General features: G+C 42.1%; 1 non-coding gene across 1 annotated transcript; it reads left to right on the plus strand.

Moving 5' to 3' along the window:
* The first annotated feature begins 4,288 nt into the window (after nt 1-4,288).
* On the plus strand, nt 4,289-4,395 carry LOC130741499 (small nucleolar RNA R71). Its single transcript, XR_009020395.1, has one exon. It is a non-coding gene; the product is annotated as a small nucleolar RNA R71 (small nucleolar RNA).
* Nucleotides 4,396-18,232: the final 13,837 nt, after the last annotated feature.

Genomic DNA, 18,232 nt, shown 5'->3' on the forward strand with positions numbered 1-18,232 from the left:
CTAGTTAGTTATCTTTCGATGCCTCGCAAAGAAAACCCTTCCTAATCAAAAGATAGGTTCAATTCCTTGATAACCTAAACATTTGCTAGAAGCACTAAGCATACAAATCAGGCCAACAAACCCCAACCCTTCCTCTATTCCTAGTAGCAAGTATAGAAGGAGTAATCTCACAACAAGTCCCAATTCTATAACAAACTATCGTTATGATTATAGAAAAGTAAGAAGCTAGCATGCATTCAAGCTTGAAAGATAAAGCATAGAAGTGAGATTCAAGGGTTTACTCAGAACATCATGAATAGAAAAGGATTGATAGCTAAAATATTCAAAGTCTTACAAAGAACCCAAAGCAAAAGGGGTTTTAGCCAAGCATGGCTATAGAATCCATACAAGAAAAGAAGGATAAAACCTGGAACATGGACTTGGAGAATGCTTCTCCTCAAGCTCCAGAGCCTAACCCTACTTCTAACTTATTTAGGAATGTATAGAAATGACCAAAGTTACAAAAGAAATGACAAAAAGCCTATTTATAGGCAATCAGGTCGAGTCTGGGCGCTCAGGCGCCAATTCAGAGCGCCTGAGTGCCAATTCCAAGTGGAAAAAGCAGCTTCTGGAGGTAATTGGCACTCAGGCGCTCAACCGGGAGCGCTCAGGCGCCAATTCCTTTCTAGCATCATGTAAACAGCGAATCAATTGGCGCTCAAGCGCTCAACACGAGCGCCTGAGCGCTCTCTACATGCTAGAAAGCCTCTTGACCTTCTTCTTAACTCCCCTTTAAGCCTCCCTTCAATTTTCCAAGCCTTTTGACCTTCTTTCTTCATCAGTTTTCAGACCTAGCTGCTTGGGAACAAAGCAAGGAAAATATCTAGGATTTCCAAGAGTTTATTAGCACAAAAGACCCTCAATTCAAGTAGAAAAGATATGCAAGTCCTAAACTTACTTAAAATGCATGAAAGGTCCCTATAAAACTATGAAACTACCAAAACAAAGTAAAAACACAAATAAAGATAAAAATGCATGAGAATGCATGAAACACTACATGAGACTCAACAAAAAGACTCAAAACAAACTAAGAAATGACCCTAAAAAACTACTAAACTAGTTTCATCACACCACTATACTCAACGACAGCTCGCCCTCGAGCGTAAAAAACACTCGCTTGCCCTCAAGTGCAAGAAATGCTCCTAAACAAGTGCTCTCCACAAGGAATACTTTAAAGAAAACCGGGGAATTTCGCAACCACAGCTGGTTCCAAAAGAAAGACACAACAATCCACTTCATGCAACTTTCAAACAAAGAAGAGTGTAGAGTCCATCATGAGAAGCATATAGATCTAAAATTCCTAGGATGAGATATATATTAAGTGCACTGAGCACACAAGCAAGTTCACAGGTCCTGAATGTCATTCACTCAATAGCAACAAAGATCAAACATGCAAAAATTCAAAGAGACTTCAAAGGGTTGAAATGTTGGCTTGGTGAAGTACAAGGTGGTTGATCCCTAAGGAAGGCTAGGCTTCAAAACATATTGAGTGTGGTCCAATTAGTAACCCCCGGAGCTTTCAAAAACAAACCTTTTTTAGCACAAGTCTCTTGACCCCTTTTTCAACTTTCTTTTATTCTATTTTTTCCTTTTTGCAACTCCAACTTGATTAGGAGTCTTTTTTTCTTTTTTCTTTTTCTTCTTCATCCTTTTTTTTACACTTGGGGCAAGAGACATTTCCAACTTTAATTACTAGCTCCAACACAATGCAAGGACCAACACTCCCCAAAATCCAACCAAACATCCGTCCCAATCACTTGGCTACAACAAATTCTTCAATAAGGCTCAAATGGGACAACTAAGGACAATGTTCAAGCCAACAAACTCTGAAGCTCAAAAACATACAAGTCTCAAGAATTGTGCAAGTATCACAAAGCATGCAAAGAGTGAAATCAATACAGAACCAAGAAGTACGAGTGAGTCAGGATCCTCCAGGGAAATTTTATAGTGAAGGGTCAAAGATGGACCCTTATGGACTCACACCAACTCTATCCTTAAGAAACACTCGGAAGACCAAAGTCTCCTCCTCTCTTCCCCAAAGCATGCAATCACTCATCCCCAAAAGAAAACACAAGTATTCACAAAAACATTTTCAAAACCAGCACAAGTACGAGAGCATAACTACGGGCAAAAACATGTGAGTATAGGGAAGTAAAGACCCAAAATGACTCTAACAAAACAATGCATGCCAAAAAGAAGATAAAAAACTACAAAGGAAAAATATGCTAAACATGCATGAACTACACTACGGGAAAGAGTTGACCTCATTTACCAATTACCACGGAGGCTCAAGCATAGCTCCTTTTCCAAAATTCAGGCTCTCATTCCCTGCAAAATGCAACAAACAAACAAGCGAAATAAAACAAGACTTGGGTTGTCTCCCAAGAAGCCCTAAGTTATAGTCCTAGGTGGACTCTCCTTCCTTTGGGGTTAGGAAGGAAATTCCTTACCATCAAGCTTCCTTCCACATGTGCAAGGTAGAAACCTCGCACAAAAACTTTGGAACAATTCCTCCCAAGAGAGGGTATCATGTAAACCATCGTACCAAATCCTTGCTCCCCCCTTCAAGGAGTGAGGGAAGAGCTTAACCTTGAGCTCATCACTAGTCACACCTTCCATCTTTCCAAGGTGACTAGCTTCAATGAATCAGGCCATGTGGTCTTTGAAACTCTCATCTTTAGACCCCCCATACTTGTTTTTACTAACAAGCTTGATGAGAGCTTGGCTAAGCTCAACATCTTTTTCACTTACCTTGGGGGTCTCCTTTGAAGACCTGGACAAGCTTTGAATCATATCACAAACAAAACCATCATTAAGGTTAGCTTGCAAATTAGGATTGAAAACTGAAAATCTTACCTTGTCCTTACCAACTCGGAGAATGAGCTGACCCTTATCAACATCAATCTTAGCCCTAGCAGTGGCTAAAAAGGGTCGGCCTAGAATAAGAGGAATCTTTGCATCTCCCTCCATGTCCAGCACCACAAAATCAACGGGGAACACATACTTATCCACCTTCACCATAACATCCTCAATGATCCCATAAGGTGTCTTTAGGGATCGGTCCGCCATTTGTAAGGAGAGCATAGTTGGGGTAACCTCACCTAAGTTCAACCTCCTAAACATGCTAAGCGGCACCAAGTTGATGCTCGCTCCTAAGTCACACAATGCATCCACTTTCGACAACCCCTCAATCTCCACCGGAATAGTAAAGCTTCCGGGATCTCTCCTCTTCCTAGGTATCTTCCTTTGCAAGATTGCACTACACTCCTCAATCAACATGACCGTCTCATCAACCTCACTCAACTTCCTCTTTTTACTTAGGATATCCCTCATGAACTTAGCATAGATTGACATTTGCTCCAAGGCTTCAGAAAAAGGTATATTGATGTGGAGTTTCTTAAAAACCTCCAAAAACTTAGAAAACTGTTTATCCAGATTTTTATTAGCCAAAGCCTTGGGGAATGGAATCTTGCTAAGTTCAGGAGAAGGAGTGCTCAAAACTCTAGCTTTCACAGGTTCACTCACCCTCTTCTTTATAACACCTTCATCTTTTTCCTCCACTTTGTCATTTTTCTCTCCCTCAACTTGTTTTTTAGACTCATGTAACACTCTCCCACTCCTAGTGGTAACAACATCAGCATTTTCATGTTTAGACAAAATTAAAGCATTAGGAGAAAACTTACCTTGAGGTATCTTGGCTATTTGCTTGGCTAGCTGGCCAAATTGACTTTCCAAGTTCTTGATAGCCGCATCTTGGATTTTATAGTTGCTCTCCATGCGGTTGATGAAGCTCTCCAATAGCTCCTCTAAGCTCTTCTTGCCACCATCCTTTACATCAACTTGCTCTTGGACTTGTTGAAATAGTCCAGAGCTTTGACCTTGGAAACCTTGATTAGTCATGGTACAAGAATTACTAACATTAGGCCCTCCACGAGTCACACACTCCACTTTGGCTACACTAGCACCGACCAGCTTGGTCACTTTTATGTGATTTTGAATCTCCGCCACTTTTTCAGAGATTTGCTTGTTGGAGGCCAAGAGCTTGTCATAAGCTTCAAATTCAAACATTCTCCTTCGGGTTTGGCGATCATTTTCAGAGTTCATGGCTCTCGCTGCCATCTTTTCTATTAAGTCATACCCCGCTTGTGGGGGAAGAGCATCGAACTCTCCACTTGAAGCTGTGTCTAGGCCAAACCTCCAAGAGTATTCTAGACCATCATAGAATGTTGCAACCAATTCAGCTTGGGTGAGATTATGTTGAGGGCATTTCCTCAAGAGCTTCTTGAAGCGCTCCCAAGCTTCATAGAGATTTTCTTCAGCGGATTGCACAAAATTCATGATGTCCTTTTTCAATTTCCTCAAAAGGGCTCTTGGGAAGAACCTTGTTGTGAACTTTTCTGCCAAGTCCTCCCAAGTAGTGATACTCCCTTGAGGTTGTGAATTCAGCCATTCCTCAGCTACATCCTTCAAAGAGAATGGAAACAAGCTCAACCGGATTGCATCGGATGGAACATTGTTCACCCGGTAAGTGTTGCAATTCCGGATGAACCTCTCCATGTGAGAATGAGGATCTTCCATAGCACCTCCACCATATTGGTTTTGGCTCACCAAGTTGATGAATGTCGGTCTCAACTCAAAGTTTCCCACTCCTTTGGGAAAGACAATGCTCCCGGGATAGTCATAACTCATAGGAGCCGAAGTGAGTTCCCGAAGAGACCGGTTGGCATTCATAACTCCTTGTGCACGTAATCGGAGGGTGATCCCCTCTTGGATTCGTGCCTCTATGTGGGCTTGCATCTCCTCCTCTGTCATAAAGCCACCCATGACCTGAAATTTGTGGCACTCAAACAGAGAAAGGTTAGTAGCACCGATTCTAGGCAAAGTTCAAAACAGAAAATAAAACCACAAACCAAAAACTTAAACCAAAAACCACAAACAATTCCCCGGCAACGGCGCCAAAAACTTGTTGGTCAATTCGCAAGTGTACGAATACCTCCGGGTTTTAAATTATCGAACCATAGGGAATTAGATTGCAAATTCAGTTTAAGATTCAAGTTTAAGGTTGAAAAGCAAGTAAAATTCAGTTTTAATAATTGGTTGTTTCTTGAGTTTGTAAAAAGACAAGTAATCAAGTAATAAAGCGATTGAAAACAGATATGAGATTGCCTTGGGTTCTTGTTCAACTATTTCAGTTTTAGCAAACCTTCCTATTCAATTAATCCCGAGTCTCTCCTTGATGTTCTAGCCTAGTTAGTTATCTTTCGATGCCTCGCAAAGAAAACCCTTCCTAATCAAAAGATAGGTTCAATTCCTTGATAACCTAAACATTTGCTAGAAGCACTAAGCATACAAATCAGGCCAACAAACCCCAACCCTTCCTCTATTCCTAGTAGCAAGTATAGAAGGAGTAATCTCACAACAAGTCCCAATTCTATAACAAACTATCGTTATGATTATAGAAAAGTAAGAAGCTAGCATGCATTCAAGCTTGAAAGATAAAGCATAGAAGTGAGATTCAAGGGTTTACTCAGAACATCATGAATAGAAAAGGATTGATAGCTAAAATATTCAAAGTCTTACAAAGAACCCAAAGCAAAAGGGGTTTTAGCCAAGCATGGCTATAGAATCCATACAAGAAAAGAAGGATAAAACCTGGAACATGGACTTGGAGAATGCTTCTCCTCAAGCTCCAGAGCCTAACCCTACTTCTAACTTATTTAGGAATGTATAGAAATGACCAAAGTTACAAAAGAAATGACAAAAAGCCTATTTATGGGCAAACAGGTCGAGTCTGGGCGCTCAGGCGCCAATTCAGAGCGCCTGAGCGCCAATTCCAAGTGGAAAAAGCAGCTTCTGGAGGTAATTGGCGCTCAGGCGCTCAACCGGGAGCGCTCAGGCGCCAATTCCTTTCTAGCATCATGTAAACAGCGAATCAATTGGCGCTCAAGCGCTCAACACGAGCGTCTGAGCGCTCTCTACATGCTAGAAAGCCTCTTGACCTTCTTCTTAACTCCCCTTTAAGCCTCCCTTCAATTTTCCAAGCCTTTTGACCTTCTTTCTTCATCAGTTTTCAGACCTAGCTGCTTGGGAACAAAGCAAGGAAAATATCTAGGATTTCCAAGAGTTTATTAGCACAAAAGACCCTCAATTCAAGTAGAAAAGATATGCATGTCCTAAACTTACTTAAAATGCATGAAAGGTCCCTATAAAACTATGAAACTACCAAAACAAAGTAAAAACACAAATAAAGATAAAAATGCATGAGAATGCATGAAACACTACATGAGACTCAACAAAAAGACTCAAAACAAACTAAGAAATGACCCTAAAAACACTACTAAACTAGTTTCATCAGGTACCTATTCGACATTCTCCGAGAATGTTTCCCCATTTAGCATACCCCCCTTTGGGGCAAATGGGACAATGCTGAACTTAGGAAGTCGAGTTAGTCCTCCTGGCCCTACCCCTGGGCCCATTTCACAAATTTATTTGTCCACAGGTATGAACTCTGGTTCACTTCAAGCCATTAGGCAGCAAGTGGATGATAGCAACCATGAGATGGTTAACATGCTATCTCGACAGATAGGTGAAATAATTAACCCCGTGCTCCAAAATAATAATGCCAATAATCAGCATTTAGCACATCAGATGGATCGTTTGGCTACAGCCCTGGGGGCACCAGTCGAAATCCAACCGACACCAGGGATTAATCAAATCCCATTGCCTAATCATGTCCCAGCTCCTGTGCGCTATCAAGCGCCACAACACCAAGATTTGGGGGCAAACCCTTTGTTTGGGGGAAATGAGGGAGTGCAACCACCATTGCAAAATGTGTATATGGTGAACAGGGATGAGCACGCTGATGGTGTGCTAGAAAGAATGCGACAACAGAACGCTGGGGGGCAACAAAATGTTGCTGCGGTAGTGGAACAATTGTTGAACCAACATGGCTTCAACGTAGGTTTCGCAAATAGACCCCATTTTGTATCGGCCTTTACAGAAGAAGTTCTCGAATCTGAACTTCCTCGAGGCTGGAAGGTCCCCAAGTTCACCAAGTTCTCTGGGGACTCAGGAGAGTCTACTGTAGAGCACATAGCCAGGTACCAGATCGAAGCAGGGGACTTAGCCATCAATGAAAATTTGAAAATGAAGTACTTCCCAAGTTCCTTAACTAAGAATGCGTTTACCTGGTTCACCACCCTCGCCCCAAGGTCAGTCCATACATGGGCCCAATTGGAAAGAATTTTCCATGAACAATTCTTTAGGGGAGAGTGCAAGGTGAGTTTGAAGGATTTGGCTAGTGTCAAAAGGAAGACAGCAGAGTCCATTGTTGATTATCTAAACAGGTTTAGGATGCTTAAATCTCGATGTTTCACTCATGTCCCCGAACATGAGCTAGTTGTCTTAGCCGCTGGGGGTCTAGAGTATTCTATTAGAAAGAAAATTGATACTCAGTATATTCGAGATATGTCCCTACTCGCAGACAGAGTGAGGCACATCGAATTATTAAAGGCTGAAAAGTATGAAGAAAAGGCCAAGACCACTAAGTGGCCAAAGAAGGAAAAAGTAGCGTACATAGACGCTGATCCAATGTGTCAAAATCCGTGTGTTTATCGAGAAGTCCCTGCAAACGTTGACATAAATGATGTCAATCTGGCTGAGCTCCAGCCAGGTGATCCTTACGTTTGTAAAGCACTGAAACCATATGAAAACAAACTTAGGGAAGAAATCCCCAAGGATACCACTCCTGCTGTGAAAACTTATACTTTTGATGTGACCAAATGTGATGCAATTTATGATATACTTGTGTCTGATGGTTTGCTTGTGGTCCCTAAAGACCAAAAGCTTCCTTCTCCTGAACAAAGGAAAGGGAAGAAATATTGTAAGTATCACAACTTTTTTGGTCATTGGACCTCACAGTGTGTTCGTTTCAAGGATCTTGTGCAGGGGGCATTGGATTCAGGGAGACTCAAGTATGATGAGAAAGCTAAAGGCCAAATGAAGATTGATTCCGATCCATTGCAGGTGGCTGAGACCAACTATGTGGAACCTTTCCATATTTGCATGGTCGATATTTCTGAAAAGCTAGATCTGGGTCTGACACTCGGGGAGGCAAAGGAGAAAAACACTGCAGTCGAGGAACCAGAGATCGAGAAAGAGATGAGCTTGGATGAAGTTTACCCCAAGGCTGGAGAAACTCTTGTCGAATTTCTATCCCGCAGCAAAGATGGTGAGAAAGAAGTCATGCTGTGCCCTCGATGCAGCGCAGTCTTCGACAAGTCTGCAGCCAAAGCCTACCAAGATTCTGAAATGAAAAAACACTATCAAAAGAAAGCGCCTGTGTCTAGAAGGCTGAAGTATCCCCACGAGGAGTGGGTTGAGAGAGACCAGGAACTCGATGGCCATAAGGGCCAGAAGTTAAGAGGCAAGGACAAGACTTACGTCCCTGATGCCGGCTTACCAAAAAATCAATGGTTCAGGCCAGCACCTCCAAAGCCAAAACAACACCAAAAGTGGCAGAAAATCGACTTAGGCCAGGGATCTTCTTACATCAACAATTCTCGCGTGTCGCGAAGCTACTTCTATGGCTCCGGGAACTACTATGCTCCTGAGCAAATGACCAGAACTCAGTTTAGACGTTTCCTGAGGAAAAGGAAAGCTGAGAGGGAAAGAGGTGGCAAGTTTCGTTCACTATGGGACAAAAAGCCAGAAAACAATCCTAGCAATGAACCTAGCGTGGCGTCAATTATCAATCAGCTTGGCCACGCCATCAAACAGGGAACAACCGTGCCACCAAACCCAGCCAAGGAAAAGGGGAAAGATGCTGCTGAAGATGAGGATGAAGACATGCTCGAAGATTTCGATGACAATGATGGAGAAGACCTCAACATCATTTGCATAGTGTCTATCTTACCTGCAGAATTCGATAGAATCTCAGAGGTTACTGAAAGCGAGGAAGACTACTATGTCGAGGAAGAGCCAGATGATAACCCTTTGTGTTATTATGTGATGCAAAAAGGGTCTGTCGAGGATGAGAGAGCTATTTTCCAGAGGCCAACCGAACAGATGAAGAGCCATTTGAAGCCACTATTTGTTTGGGCTAAAGTCGAGGAGAAAGGGGTTAACAAAGTCCTTGTCGACGGAGGGGCTGCGATCAATCTGATGCCTAGGTTTATGCTCAAGAAGTTGGGAAAAACTGAAGCAGACCTAATCCCACATGATATGGTACTTTCTGATTACGAAGGAAAGACGAGTTCTTCCCTGGGGGCAATTATGCTGAATATAACCGTAGGAACGGTGGCCCGCTCCACATTGTTCATTGTGGTCCCTTCAAAGGCCAATTACAATTTGCTGCTGGGGAGAGAATGGATTCATGGCGTGGGGGCAGTGCCCTCAACTTTGCACCAACGTATATCCATTTGGAAATCAGATGGGGTCGTCGAAAATGTACAAGCAGATCAAAGCTACTATTTAGCGGAGACAGGCTACGTTGGCAAAAAGAATTTCGAGAAGAGCTTAGCCACAATTGCTCCTTTGGACACAGTGGCCAATCAATATTTCAATCCATACTCAGAGTACTCAGTGACATTGGATCCCATCCGGGGGCTAAACCTCAATGAAGCTTGCAAACCTGATGCCATGAGTGGATGGCACAGTGATGAAGAAAAAGATGCCACTACTGAGTGGCAAAACAATGGTAAAAATGATTAATTCGAGCATAGCTCGAATTTCGGCTTACGCAGTCAAAAATAGAGTAAGAACAGCTTTAGAGGCCGCGAGAATGCCCAAAGAAATGGCTATTGATGAAGCTGATGTCTCAATTCTGCCTGTCGAGATGATACTTCAGGAGGAGGCAACAACAAATAAGGATAACACGCGCTTGGAAGAAGACGAGCAGGGCGTCGAAGAATTCGAAGATCTCCGCAATTTGAGGCTAGATTGCATCTATGATGATAGTCCATTGGGTTTCGAGAAACCAGTGATCGACGTTTCTAAGAAAATGGAAGCACATGATCCTTTGGAAGAAGTGGACTTGGGTGATGGCTCAGAGAAGAAACCAACATACATCAGCGCTCTCATTGACCCGGAGTTAAAGGATAGGATGGTGAAACTACTCAAAGAATTCAAAGACTGTTTCGCTTGTGATTACGATGAAATGCCAGGACTTAGTCGAGAACTGGTGGAATTGCAGTTACCCATCAAGGAAGATAAGAAACCAGTCAAGCAATCACCCAAGAGGTTCCATCCAGATGTGTTAGTAAAAATCAAGGAAGAAATAAAAAGGCTCCTTAAGTGTAAATTTATCAGAACAACTCGATATGTAGATTGGTTAGCCAACGTGGTCCCGGTGATCAAGAAGAATGGAAAGATGAGAGTTTGCATTGACTTTCGAGATCTTAACGCTGCCACTCCAAAGGATGAGTATCACATGCCCATTGCCGAGATGATGGTGGATTCAGCTGCTGGTCACGAATACTTAAGCTTGTTGGATGGTTATTCAGGCTACAACCAAATCTTCATAGCGGAAGAGGACGTGTCAAAGACAGCTTTTCGATGTCATGGTGCCTTGGGGACATATGAGTGGGTGGTCATGCCATTTGGGTTGAAAAACGCTGGCGTGACCTACCAAAGGGTAATGAATACCATTTTTCATGATTTTATTAAAACTTTTATGCAGGTTTACATCGATGATATTGTGGCGAAATCCCCATCAAGGGATGACCATTTATTGCATCTGAGGAAATCCTTTGAGAGGATGAGAAAATATGGCTTGAAAATGAACCCCCTTAAATGTGCCTTTGGTGTTATTGCAGGTGATTTTTTGGGTTTTGTGGTGCATAAAAAGGGCATTGAGATCAACAAAAATAAAGCTAAAGTCATTCTCGATACGAGTCCACCAACCAGCAAAAAGCAACTGCAATCGTTACTGGGGAAGATTAACTTCCTGAGGAGATTTATTACCAACCTCAGCGAGAAGACCAAGTCATTTTCCTCGCTTCTTCGACTAAAGAAGGAAGATGTGTTCCGCAGGGAAGCAGAGCACCAAAAGGCATTTGATGAACTCAAAGAGTACCTGTCCAACCCACCTGTGATGGTACCGCCCGTAAGAGGGAGGCCAATGAAGCTGTATATCTCCGCCACAGATGAAACCATTGGAAGCATGCTGGCTCAAGAAGATGAAGATGGCAACGAAAGGGCCATATTTTACTTAAGTAGGGTGTTGAATGGCGCAGAAACTCGATACACCATGATCGAGAAATTGTGCTTATGCTTGTACTTCTCTTGTGTAAAGCTGAAATATTATATAAAACCAATCGATGTAATGGTTTTTTCTCATTATGATATAATAAAGCACATGTTATCCAAACCTATCTTGCACAGTCGAATTGGTAAATGGGCTTTAGCCCTAACCGAATATTCACTAACTTATGCCCCATTAAAAGCAATTAAGGGGCAAGCAGTGGCTGATTTCTTGGCGGATCATACTCTGCCTAAAGAAATCATAACTTGCGTAGGCATCCAGCCTTGGAAGTTATTTTTCGACGGTTCTAGCCATAAAGATGGAACCGGAATTGGAATGTTCATAATGTCCCCGCAGGGCATCCCCACTAAATTCAAATTTAGAATCAAGGATAATTGCTCAAATAATGAGGTTGAGTATGAGGCGTTAATATCAGGCCTCGAGATCTTGCTAGCTCTTGGGGCAAAGAACGTTGTCGTAAAAGGAGATTCTGAGTTGGTAGTAAAGCAGCTCACCAAAGAATACAAGTGTGTTAGCGAGAATTTAGCCAGATATTATGTAAAAGCAAATAATCTGTTGGCTAAATTCAACGAGGTTGGAATAGGTCACGTTCCTAGAATAGATAACCAAGAAGCCAATCAATTGGCGCAGATTGCTTCCGGGTACATGATAGATAAACTAAAATTGAAAGAATTAATTAAGATCAAAGAAAAGCTGAGCCCTTTGGATCTCGACATTATGGTTATTGATAACCTAACCCCCAATGATTGGAGAAAGCCAATTGTCGAGTACTTGCAGAACCCAGTAGGGTCGACTGATAGAAAAGTCAAGTACAGGGCTCTAAGTTACGCCATCCTAGGCAACGAGTTGTTCAAAAAGAACGTCGACGGCACATTGTTGAAATGTTTAAGCGAGGGCGACGCATTCATAGCCGTATCAGCTGCTCACGATGGCCTGTGTGGCGCTCACCAAGCAGGGGCAAAAATGAAATGGATCCTGTTTAGGCAAGGTTTGTATTGGCCAACTATTGTAAGACCCAAGTTTTTAAGTTTATACCAAGTGAATAAAATTCTTATTCGCGATTAGGTTGATGTATCGTGAAGGGAAACCTGAACAAGAGTTTATCGAATGGAATAAATTTATGAAGGAGAAAGTTCAGGAAAAGTCTTAGGATTGTATCAAAATCGATAAAAGTTATAACACGTTCGAGATGCGCCTAAACCTACGTCAAGATCACTAGTAAATAGCTAGTTTACACTTAAGGGCACGATGGAAACTAATTCCAAAAATCTTCAGAGAAATGTTAGAACTTCTCTTAATCCTTATATGACAATCGTTTCAAGGCGAAACCCTAGAATGTACGAACGTCCGATTCCAATCCTCGGAAGTTTGCCGAAACTGAAACCCTGATAGTTCAAGAAACCTAAAATCAACCGACGATGAAGAATTTTACTATTCGGAGCTTCAAATGAAGATTCCACACGCGTACACCCATTTCTCTTGATGTTTTCAATCTTTCTTCAGAATGAAGTTTTCTCTTCCGACATCCACTGCAAAAAGTAACTTATCGGGTAAAATAGATTTACACCGACTTTGCATTATTTACTTCAATTCCAAGAAAACCTCTTTTGAGTTTTGGAATTCTGTCGCCAAAACCTATCTTAGAATTCACGGAGAATGAAGCCGGAAAAATCGGAATCGCGAAACTTTCATTTTCCCGCGTTTTTCCAACCTCTATATATAGCAAGAAAATGAGAAAAAATGGCAAAACTTCACCATTTTCTCTCCCAAAACCCGCGAGCTTCACAAGAGGAGGAGAAGAGATTTTCGCCATTTCTTGCTTGATCGTTGATTCAACAGTTGCTACTTGAAGGTATCGAGGTATAGTCGCTAATCCTTACCTCTGATCGTCGTTTCCGTAGTTTTTCACTATGTCTTTCGGTGCTCTTAGTTTTGAGGTTTTCGCAAAACTATCCAGATAACTTCATTTTTCTATCTAAACATCTTCCCTACGTGCCCAAGAGCATGTTTGTAAGACCCAAGATTTTAAGCTTAGAATAAGTGGAAGAGATTTCCATTTACGATTAGGGTTGATGTAATGTGAAGGGAAACCTGAACGAAAGTTTATTAAATGAAATATATTTATGAAGGAGAAAGTTCAGGAAAAGTTCAAGGATTTCACTATGATCGATAAAAGTTATAGCACGATCGTTATACGCTTAAACCTAGGTCAGAAACCCTAGTATATAGCTGATTTTCACTTTTAGGCACGACGGAAGTTAATTCCAAAAATCTTCAGAGAAATGTTAGAACTTCTCTTTTTCCATATATCACAATCGTTTCGAGGCGAAACTCTAGGATCTACGAACGTCCGATTCCAATCATCGGAAGTTTGCCGAAACCGAATCCCTGGTATTTCAAAACCCTAGAATTTCTCGACAATGAAGACTTTATCTATTCAGAGCTTCAAATGGATATTCTACACGCGTACACCCATTTCTCTTGATGATTTCAATCTTTCTTCAGAAGGAAGTTTTCCATTCCGACATTCGATGCAAAAAGCAACTTATCGGGTAAAATAGTTTTACACCGACTTTGCATTAGTTGCCAAAAATACAAGGAGACATCTTCTTAGCTTAGGAATTCCTTTGCCAAAACCTATCTTAGAATTCATGGAGAATGATGCCGGAAAAATCAGATTCGCGAAACTTTCATTTTCCCTCGAATTACCATTTTCTATATATAGCAAGCAAGTGAGAAGAAATCACAAAACTCCACCATTTTCTTCCCAAGGAGGCCGCGAGTTTGCATAGGAGAGGAGGAGGAGAGATTTTATTCATTTCTTGCTTGATCGTCGATCAATCAGTTGCTACTTCAAGGCTTCGAGGTATAGTCGCTAATCCTTACCTCTGATCGCTTTTTCCATAGCTTTTCTGTAGAGTTTTCTGAGCGGATAGTTTATGGGTTTTTGCAAAACTATCCTGAATCTTTCATTTCTGATTCTAAACCTCTTCTATATGTGCCCAAGATCACTTCTGCCGGATTAGATTTTCCGTTATGTCGCCGGAATTCCGTCGGAATCAATTTGAACCTAAAATACCCATTTTTGGAGTTTTTGAGGTAAAGCTTCAACCTTTAGGCTAAAAACTATCGCCTTAGCTTAGTGTTAGTAGGGTTAGTTGTCATAAACGTCGTTAGTAACGTCCCTGCAAAATTTGGTTTTTGGGATTTCAGTTTTGAAAATCCTAAGTTAAAAATCATGACCAAAATACCCCTGCGACAGTTTTTGATCCGATAATTTTTCCGAGTTCAGAATACCCTTAGTTACGGCTAATGAAAGCATAGGAACCAAGTTTGATCGAAGAAAAATCGAGCCCCATAATTGTGTAAAGTGGCCGAGCCTATTAGAGGGGGAGGAGGAAAATTTCCTTTTCCGAAAACTTGTCTTTCGCGCTAGATTATCGTACCTTAGAGTATAGATTACTTCGTGTAACCTTAGTAAGTATCGATAGCTTAGTTTTCGATAGATTCTGATAGTATTTCTGTGACTTTGCTTTAAAGGAACTTTCGAGGAATTTCCTGAGGAGCAACGCTTTGCTTGTGAGGAAGAGTTAAAAGATAATCCTGGAGAATCTGCAGGTGAGGGCTTCTCACTGAATCTCTAGTTAATGCTTAGGGTCGATGTTTCGACATTGTTTACTGTTTATGCAATGAGATTGTGTGTGATTGAAAATGTTTTCTGAGGCTTCGGCTGACAATGTAGATGATTCATCTACTGAATGTTTTTGAAGATTGACTTACATGCTATGTGCTATGTGGGTAATCTAGGATGTGTGGTGCATGCTTTATATGCTAAGTGCTAAGTGTTTATGTTGAGATTTCTTGATATATGACATGTTGTTGATTGTGATGATTTAAATATGCTTTACACTGGAAATCTGAGATTCTGAATGGTGAGAAATAGCGGGCAGGTCATGCCGATTTTATTTTGAGAGTTTTGAGAAAGTTTGATAGGACGAACGAGGTTCGGGCCTTAATTCTGTTTAGTGGATCGAGACATCCTCTGGAAGCGACTTGGGATTGGGAGATCCTGCAAATGTATAAGACTTGCGATAAGACAAAAGGGAATCTATTTTATAAAGAAAATTCATAAGACCTTAAATAACCTCAAAATCTTTAAGTAATGATAACAACCTCGAAGGAAGGCATTGGAAGTCAAGTCATAGTTTTGGAAAAACGAGGAGCGTCGTCGGATCCAAGTGTTGAGGAGTTTGGTAAGTTCTGAGTATGTTGGTACTCCTTCGCTCGTTGAGCAGTTTGTTAGCCATCCAAGGGATGAGCCGAGAAGCTTCACTGAGGCGTGAGACCTTGTGAATGCGGGATACTCCACTGAGGCGTGAGACCTTGTGGAAAGCATGGAACTCCACTGAGGCGTGAGACCTTGTGAGAGCATGAAACTTCACTGAAGCGTGAGACTTCGTGCAAGTGTGTAAATTCACTGAGGCGTGAGACCTTGTGAAAGCATAAAACTTCACTGAAGCGTGAGACTTTGTGAATGTGTGAGACTCCACTGAAGCGTGAGACTTCGTGTGAGCATTGATGACTCGAAGAGTTATCGTGAGTGGTTGCACTCATTTTATGATTAATGTACTTTGTCGCAGAATCGACTTTTACCTTAGGGTAAGCTTTTAGAAACTTTAATTTACCTAGAACACGTGGCGACGTGTCGAGTGAGGTCGGAGACGTTGTTTGGCAAATCACATTGCACTCATGCATACATAGGAGGTTAATACACGGCGTGATACCGGACCTCGGGAAATTGGAGGTTAATACACGGCGTGATACCGGACCTCGGTGGATTGGAGGTTAATACACGGCGTGATACCGGACCTCGGTGGATTCCAAAATGGTCATAAGACCCGTATTTCCGCGTAAGAGCGCTATTAGGCGACTCTTAGTAGCAGATCTGGCTACCGTTGTTGTTGGAGTAAGAGGCATCACGGGCCGAAATGGCACCACCGTGGCTGGTGAAGGGCTGATCCGATGATTTCCATCCGTTCCGGATTGCATATTGGTTGACTGGGTTAACCTGCATATCATTTCATGCAACATGCATACTGACATAGTTGATGAGTGTGTTTGATACTTGTTAGTTCTACTTGATGCATGTTAACTGTGATTTACAGTCGTTATATTCTTTATGGAAATATGCAACCCTAGGATGTTATCCCTAGTTATAAGCCTAAGTGGCTATTATCTTATTTATATTTATTGGTGCTATTATTTACATAATTCTTTGGAGTTGACCCTCGCGTCTTCTGTGTGTGCTTTGGCAAACAAACGCCCTTTGTCAGATGTCTTTGGCGGGCTGATTCATGATGGTTCATCCTTCGGGAGGAACTAGGGTTGAGATGCGGGAACTGGAGCGTATCGCGGTAGCGAGAGGAGGACGGATGGTGTACATAGACTAGGTCGTTCTGGATTCAGATTCGGGCGACGATCATGCTAGCATGTAGGTTTTAGTGCTGGTGTGAGCTCCTCGAGATGGGATTAGTGTAGGAGTAGAGTCTTAGCTCTGAACATCATTTGTTTTCTTTGGGGACAGGGTAGTTTCCCACCTATAGCTTTTTGTGTGGTTCTTTACGAGAATCACAGAGAGTTGGTTGGACTTAGGAGGTCTTGCTTCAGGCCGATGGGCCAGCTTATTCTCAGTTTTGAGGGATAGTGTTGCGGACACTTACCTTTAGATTTGGTTTGTACATTTTTCCTTCGGGCGTTACACTTTTCTTTCCGTCACTGGAGGTTTACTCGTGACGAGGTTACTTACAGCGGAGGCTGTTTATATATTGTATATTAGCTCTATTGCTTTTCGCTTTTGGGTTTTATTTAATTCAGTCTTGTCTTAGTTATTATCAAAAAAAAATATTTCACGTTTTTCCGCATTAAGTTTACTTTTGGTTACTAAAGTGACGCCACCGAAATCGGGGTGTTACATTGTGGTATCAGAGCTTGTCGAGTCTTTCGGGAGTCTTTGGGGAATAGGTTTTCTGTGCTAGGTTGTGTGACTCTACAAAGAGTGAAAATTGATTGTCTGCAAGCGATTTTTCGCTTAAAAATTGATTGAAGTTATTGCTTAATCATATTGTATAGTTATACTAGATGCTATCTTATGATGAGTACTAACTGTTTGTTTAACTTAACAGAACATGGTGAATACTAATCAGCTAGCCGAGATGATGGCCACTATGGCCCAAGCGGTAACAGCGCAGGCCCAAGCGGTAACAGCACAGGCAAATGATAATGCCATGAGGCGTGCTACTGAAGAAGCACGTGAACAACATCAACGTCAGAGAGAGATAACTCTGGACCAGAACAAAGGCCTCAATGACTTCAGGAGGCAAAACCCACCAAAGTTCTCTGGTGGTACTGATCCAGACGCAGCGGATCTCTGGATCCAGGAAATCGAGAAGATTTTCGGTGTTCTGCAAACTGTGGAGGGTGCCAAGGTGGGCATGGCGACTTATCTTCTGCTAGGAGATGCTGAATACTGGTGGAAGGGCACCAGGGGAATCATGGAAGCCAACCATGAAGAGATCAACTGGAACTCGTTCCGGACCGCGTTCTTGGAGAAGTATTTTCCGACAAGTGCCCGGGATGAGAGGGAGGCGCAGTTTTTGACACTCCGTCAGGGAGGTATGTCTGTACCGGAATTTGCTTCGAAGCTGGAGTCTTTGGCAAAGCATTTCCAATTCTTTAATGATCATGTTGACGAGCGCTACATGTGCAAGCGCTTCGTGAATGGACTGAGACCAGATATTGAGGACTCAGTGAGGCCGCTGGGAATCATGCGATTCCAATCATTGGTGGAGAAAGCCACGGAAGTGGAGCTGATGAAGAACCGGAGGTTGAACCGGGCTGGAACTGGAGGGCCGATGAGGTCGGGCTCTCAAA

This window comes from Lotus japonicus, chromosome 2 (genome assembly GCF_012489685.1).
Source record: "Lotus japonicus ecotype B-129 chromosome 2, LjGifu_v1.2".
In the NCBI taxonomy this organism is placed as follows: Eukaryota; Viridiplantae; Streptophyta; class Magnoliopsida; order Fabales; family Fabaceae; genus Lotus; species Lotus japonicus.